Source organism: Diuraphis noxia, unplaced genomic scaffold (genome assembly GCF_037042655.1).
Source record: "Diuraphis noxia isolate RWA-SAM2 unplaced genomic scaffold, SU_Dnox_SAM2 contig0004, whole genome shotgun sequence".
NCBI classification, from domain to species: domain Eukaryota; kingdom Metazoa; phylum Arthropoda; class Insecta; order Hemiptera; family Aphididae; genus Diuraphis; species Diuraphis noxia.
Window position 1 is genome coordinate 21,462,468 of NW_028301714.1, and position 6,118 is coordinate 21,468,585.

Consider the following 6,118-nt stretch of genomic DNA (forward strand, 5'->3'; position numbering starts at 1 on the left):
AATTTCTAGTTTGAAATAATTTGCGAATTTTCGTGATTTTCGTGATTTTCGTGATTTTTACATATGTTGTCAAAATTCAAACTTTGAATGCTTGTAAAAAAAAATTGTGACTTTGAATTTATTTTATTTTTCAACTTCCATAATTAAAATGTGTTAGAAGCCTTGTATTAAATTTTCAAGCTTTTCTACCGAACAAATAAATTTTTATCGATATTTATAGAAAAAAAAACTAAAAAAGTTGAAAAATTAAAATGTCATTAAACAGCTCAAAATAAATCAAAATATTTTGAAAATTTTATCAAATATAGAAAATGCCTATATAAACATTCAGTAAAAATGTCAAGTATTTGCGGTCATTTGTTTTAGACTTTTAGAGTTACACCAAAATAAGAAAATCGCTAAATGTGAAATCCAGTGAAAATCCAATGTTGTAAGAATTAAAATTTCAAATGCTCATAAAAATTTAATTTGAATTTCCGGTGGACTTTTTATTTGTGATAAAGATTGACAAACTTGTAAGGAATCTTGAATTAAATTTCCAAATCTTAGATTTAAAAAGAACATTTTTTATGAATTTCTAGCTTAAAATAATTTGTGAATTTTGGTGATTTTTACATAATATGTTGTCAACACTCAAACTTTGAATGCTTAGAAAAAAAATTCTGACTATCTAATTCTTTTATTTTGCATCTGCTATTGTAAAAATATGTTAGGAGCCTTGTATTAAATTTTGAAATCTTAGATATAAAAGGAAAATTTTTTATGAATTTCTAGCTACTAATCATCGAAAGTTTCAAATGCCTATGAATAGTTCAACTTAAATCAAAAATTGCATGGTGGATAGAATATACTTATATAAACATTCGGTGAATATTTCATGTATCTATGGGCATTTGTTTTAAAGTTATATCAAAAACCAAAATCGATGTTGTCGAAAAATTAGTGTGCGTAAAATTTCCCGTCTTTCTCTTAATTTTTAGTTTGTTTATCTTGATTATTTAGAATTTTTTACTTTTGAACCCCCAAAGTACCAACTAGATTCACTTTCTGATCGAACGAGGTACTGAAGTCAAAAATCACAGCATTTTTACTGCCTCAAAAACGTGATGACAGACACAAAAAAAAAAATAAAAACCCACATCATGGTAAAATCAATACATTCATCGCTCCGCTCAGAATCTAAAATGATAATTTAATACGAAATTCGCAATTAGTTGTAATAATAGTGATTCGTAATCAACAATATTAAAAATAAATAGATTTTTCCTATAAGCATCTAAATTTTTAACTTTTGTAGAATTCATTAAAATCACGAAAATTTGTATTTATTTTGCAGATAAGATGTATACAATTTTCAAATTGTATAACTTAAGATTGAAAATTTTAATCGAAGTTTCTCATAAATATTACATTTTTTACTAAAAAGTTTTAAATTAAATAAATATGATTTATATATATATATATATATATATAATTTAAACATATATTTACTAAACGAATAATTAAGATATTATTTTGCTGTGATTGAAAAATATTAGTCGTGGTTACTTGAAACTCTTAATATATAGTATGATGTTGTATACACATATACACACAATTATATTTTCAAATGCAATTTTTTGGCAAAATATAATTCAACCTATCTTATTATATTACTAATCTCTAGAGGTCGGATTTTTATAATTCTACATTTTTGTTTCTAGTGTATGCAGTAAATAGGAGTAAAATATCATTGCGATTCATGAAACACAGAATTCATAGGAAAAAAATTATTTTGCATAAAAAATCACTATGGGTTAGAGAATATTTAAGAATATTTTTATTTTGGTAATAGCGTTATAATGAACATATTTCACGTATATTGGCATTTTGATAAATACAATATTCACCGAGTACTGACTATTCAGTTGTCCGAGGCAGTGCGTGTTGATATATTTTTGCTTACCTACATATTATTATCTTTCCATTCGTATATTACTATAGTCTATAACATACAGATATGCCAAAAAGTTTATTTTCTCAATGGATTTCGTCGTACAATAACGCGCGCGAACAAATGATTTTCACGAAAGATAGTATAATGATTTTTTGTCAAATTTGTGACAAAAATATTCCGTGCACCAAAAAGTCACAGGGAACACAACATGCACATACAACCGTCCATAAAAATGGTTTCAAACGTAAATAAAATACTTCGTCAAAAAAAATATTATTTTTAGAAGCTACTTCCATTAAAAACAATTTTAATGATTTTAACAAAGATTTGTGCTCAATAATTAGTAGGTAATATAATATACCTTGGTATAAAATGCAAGTGTCTCAATTTCATTCATTTTCAGAGCAATACACTGTATACCTACATCATATTCCAGATGAAATGCATTACATAAAAATTATCTCGGGCGGTGTTACTATAATACTTTAACCAAAATTAAAAATGAAATTGGTGAAAATAATATTTGGATTGGTGTAGATACAGATACAGATACAAAAATCGTTACGTTACCAATTTCTTTGGGGTAATATTATAATCAAATCCAACTCACCCATTTCCTCTGACATGCAAAGTTTTGGAAAAAACTAATCATTCCACTGTTGTTCGGTTTATCAACGATGGACTAAAATTATAATTATGGCCGTTGGATGGAAATGACGAAAAAGTTCTATTAATGTTATCAGATGCAGCTCCATACACTAAATGTTTTCTCCCCAAATTAAATTCACGTTACGTGTGTAGCTCACATGATGAATATATAGGGTTGCAGAGAAATGTTTCCAAATGTGCACAAACTGAATAATAATATTAAAAAAGTACTTTTAAAAGCGATATATCATGTCCAAGTGTCCAAGAAATATTACCTATAATGTACCATTATCCCCAAAACCCGTATTAACTAGTAGGTAAACTTGGCTGGAGGCCGCTGTATTTAATTGCGACAATTTTGAGGGCTTGAAAAATGTTATAGACAAATTAAGTGAAGAAAAGTCATAGGTCAGTAATGAAAAATGCAAAAATATGTTACACCTACAGTCAGTGCCGGCCCAAGATACGGGCGAACCGGGCGGTAGCCCGGGGCGCTACTTTTTTAGGGGCGCATTTAATATACAAATATTTTATAAATTTTAGCGTAATATTTATTCACATTGACAATAATATAGCTAAATGACTAAATTATCTATGACAGAATATTCTGTTATATATTTTACTCCACTTTCCAGTTTTTATTATTATATTACAAATAATTAAAAAATAATATACAATGATAATATATAATATTCATTAACTCGGGAAAACCAAAAAAGTATGTGTTACAGCCGATACGTCTATAAATTGTATCCAAATAAGTTTTTCAATCCTTTACCTATCCATAAGTATAAGAATTTTAAAAAAAATATGTAGGTAAGTATAAAAAATATTAAATGTATTATGGAGCCTTTGATTAAGGGCGCCTTTCAAAAATTTGCCCGGGGCGTCAAAATACCTTGGGCCGGCCCTGCCTACAGTGTGTAAAAAATGATTTAATTTTTATTTAAACTAATGTTCTATAGAATTTTAAAACTATCAAAAATTTGGAAACATCAACTACGCCCTTAATTGATACGATAAATATTATTGACAACACTTTTACACAACTTGAGCAGATATACCAGGAAAAAAAGGAGAAGTTTAGTAAAAACAAAAATATTGCAACTTCAATAAAAAAACAACGGATATACATTTTTGAAAAATAATGGACAAGTTCTCAGTGGAAATAACACAGTTTGCAATGAAAAGTCTGAAATATTTACCTGAAAATTGAAATCATACCTACATCAAAGTAGTTATTGCAATATTCAACCAATATACATGGCATGGCAGTGTGTACCGGAAAACTTAAATCAGGCTAAATCTATTGATATAAAGATGGTATAGCTTCAAGGAAAAATAACGTATTCGGAGTGAATTACTGGCTTACTACATGATTACGCTCCTGTTGATGTATAAAATGTTGATGAATTCGGATTTTTTTTTAAATCAAAACAATTTTGTATATATATTCAGTTCATATATTTAATTTTTTAAATTACTGTATCCCATAAATGCAAAATGTGACCTAAACGCAACCCAAAAGCGCAAAAATTTAACATAATATGATTAGCGCAAATAAATTTTACAAAAATAAAGTGAATTTTATCAAAATCATATATCTAGTTAATAATATTAAGTTCAGTTCGTAGAGATTCAAATTATGTTCATTGTTGGCCTACGGAAATTCACTAGTAACAACCACAAATAGAAACATCAATTATTCTTCGGATAAACTGTGTAAATACGACCAAGAGCATCAATAGAACACACATTCGGATGACCAAGTACCATATCACGTTGCATTTTTTCGATGAAGCATTTTAAGTGTAATAATGTGGCATCTCCGAGTAAAGGTCGCCACACACTGCAGCGGTGGCGGTAAGCCGGTAAAATTGAGTCCGGCTTCATTTTTCCGTACCACCACCGCCATCGCTATCGCTGCAGCAACGTTTGTGCAAACGGATTCCTTTAATAAATCGCGAAGAAACTAGTCAATGTTATCGTGCTGCATGTTGAACAACAGTCAATGAGGTGAAATATACTACTATATAGACCATTTTCTAGATGCACCACCAAGTGTAGAACTGTGGTATGACGTTCGTGAATAAGAAATGAAAATATATATCAAATCGCCTCATTACAGTTTACATTTATCCACCAACTTGATAACACGTAATTAAATTGTGACATATTTGCAGATGTATTTGATCAACTTCACTGTATTTTAATACTCAATCTAACCTAATTTTGTTTAGTATAAACCGGAAATACACCTGCCACCTGGAACCTCCGTTAGGTATTGCTTCAGGTGGCGGATCGCCATCATTTATTGAAAAAATAAATAGTCTTAACTTTTATTTGGGTGACCTAGTGGGACAGTCCTCCTTCTAAGGCATCCTTAAAAGGTAGTTACATCGTCGGCTTTTGTGCTCTTCTTTCACAGCCGACGCGAAGTCAGGTGGCTGCGGTGGCGTTTAGTTTGTGTTGACGCCTTTAATGCCACTCAGAAAACAAATTTGAACTGAAGTAGCTTAAGAAGGATTGATGGCTATTTTGGCGTAGATATCTGCAGTCTAGTTTCTAAAATTTCCAACATGGCAACATGGCTGGGATCTGGGAATCCATATCAGCGTAAAATTTTGATTATAATTATTATTTATTAGAGAAATGTGATTACCTATGTACTATTTTTGATATAGTGTTGGGTTTACATATATTGTGGTTACTGTTATAAGCACTTAGTTTAAGTGCTTTGTCTATTTTGAGTTGTTTAACTATTTCAAGTGCATGAGAAATAACATACGCTTCTGCTGTGTAGATAGAGCAGAAATCAGAGAATTTGGTCGTTTTGTTGAGGTATACTGATGTGCCTAAACTAGCTTCAATTTTATAAGTTTCGATGTAAACCGTGATGTAATCATGGTAGTTCTACAGTTATGAATAGGCCATATTTCTAAAAGTATTTTTCATAGTTTCACTGTTAATGTGTACAGAGAGATCGGTATTAGCGTGAAATTTCATTCTTGAGTAAGTTGTTTAGTTTTATAGTTTTTACCTAGTTTGAGGTAAAGTAGTTTTATGCTTTTCTAGCATTTTGAGGTAAGGAGTTTTGCATTATTGGCAGATCAATTGGAAAGTATAGTTAGCAATATTCAGGGACATAGCCAGAGGGGTCCATGGGATCCGGACCCCCCCCCCCACGAAATGTCATCGATGAAATTGTTTTTAGAATTCGAATGGAACGCAAATGTTTGTTTTTTGTGAAAATCTTTTTAAGTTTCACTCTACTTGTCACATTATTTGCAAAGTCCTAAACGTGATCTTTCATCTGCTGTTGATTATGTTAAACATATAGAAACATAAAGAAGCTGAAACATATCAGACAAAATTCAAATGAATCGTTTACACAAATCTTTCAAGAGGCTTGTAAATTATCTAAAATGTATTTTGATACTGACATTAAAATTCCGCGTATTACGAATAAACAAAATTATAAGGATAATTATTCACGTAATTCACCAGAAGAGTATTATAAAATATCTGTATCTT